Below are 1,204 nucleotides of genomic sequence, written 5' to 3'. Positions count from 1 at the left end.
GAGCTAGAGAGAGTGGAAAAGTGAGGAGGCGAGAGAAAGAAAGTGAGTAGGAGAGAGAAAGCATGAGAAAAGATGGCAGGGTAGCTACCCTTAAGCAGTTGAACTCCGCCCAGCTAACAGGGGACCAATAACGGAGAAGGATACTTGCAAGCTGACTGGTGAACCAATAGCTAGCTAAGATGTTCACAGACTGACAAGTAGTTGGGAGGCAGGGAAATGGCTGCAGGGGAAAGGGCGGGCAGAACAGCTTTTAGACTGACAAGCTAGGTTGTGATGCAGGGTAAAGGGCTGGGGAACAGCTTTGTATTACACAAACAATGCTTTCTTTTTTAGTTGAACCAGAAACAACTTCTTATGTCCCTTAGGCTTTGTAATGTGTGCTGGAATAATATATGGATACAGAGGAGGTTCAAAATTTGGTTTCCACCAGTTACCATTGCAGTCATCAATGACCCAATCATGCAGGACTCCATCTTGAGGACTCAGTATCTCTGTCATTAAGCGTTTTAGTCCTTCAACTTCATCTTCTCCTGGGTTAAGTTCACCACCAGGTAATCTGAAGAAAGTTGTCCCCAGCTGTAGCAGTAACACATGGGGTAGCTGGTCCTCATGTACAATCGAAAACCCTTCTTCAGTCCTTCTCATTCCAATTTTATCAAATTCCTCCCCCATGCGCTGAAATCTGGCTACAACAGAGCTGTCCTTCTCCTAGAGGGGCTCTTTTGTACCAAAAGTAAAATTGGTAAGAGGGTTACAGGTTGATGGTGCGCTCCAGGGTGAGGGGCTTGGTCTGCTGGATATGCTTGTGGCCCACCTGGGTGACACCCCCCGCCTCCCGCCAGCCCAGCTGCTAAAGATTGGGTGGAACCACCGACATGCTGGCGAAAGTGGGAGTCAGGGGAGACATTCCCCTTGAAGGCCACCACCCGCCATTAACAGGAGAGCACAATAGAAGCATGATTCATGTTTTTAAAGATCAGTTTGATTATGGTGTGGTGAAAGGATGATAAAAAAACAAGAGTGGGGGCTGGGGCTCAGTGTAGAGCCCTTGCCTCCCTCGTGTGAGACACTATCCTCAGCACGACATAAAAATAAAGTTACGATGCCCATCTACAACTAAAAGTTTAAAAAAATTAAAATTTTTAAAAAAGGGTGAAAGTAAAGAAGCCACAACTGGGTGTAGTGGGTACACAGCTGTGAGCCC

General features: G+C 46.7%; 1 pseudogene; it reads right to left on the bottom strand.

Moving 5' to 3' along the window:
• Nucleotides 1–207: 207 nt before the first annotated feature.
• LOC124987502 (cleavage and polyadenylation specificity factor subunit 5-like) lies at nucleotides 208–877 on the bottom strand (annotated as a pseudogene).
• Between the last annotated feature and the right edge of the window lie 327 nt (nucleotides 878–1,204).

Source organism: Sciurus carolinensis, chromosome 6, assembly GCF_902686445.1.
Source record: "Sciurus carolinensis chromosome 6, mSciCar1.2, whole genome shotgun sequence".
Taxonomy (NCBI): domain Eukaryota; kingdom Metazoa; phylum Chordata; class Mammalia; order Rodentia; family Sciuridae; genus Sciurus; species Sciurus carolinensis.
This window is presented reverse-complemented; position numbering and strand designations above follow the sequence as displayed.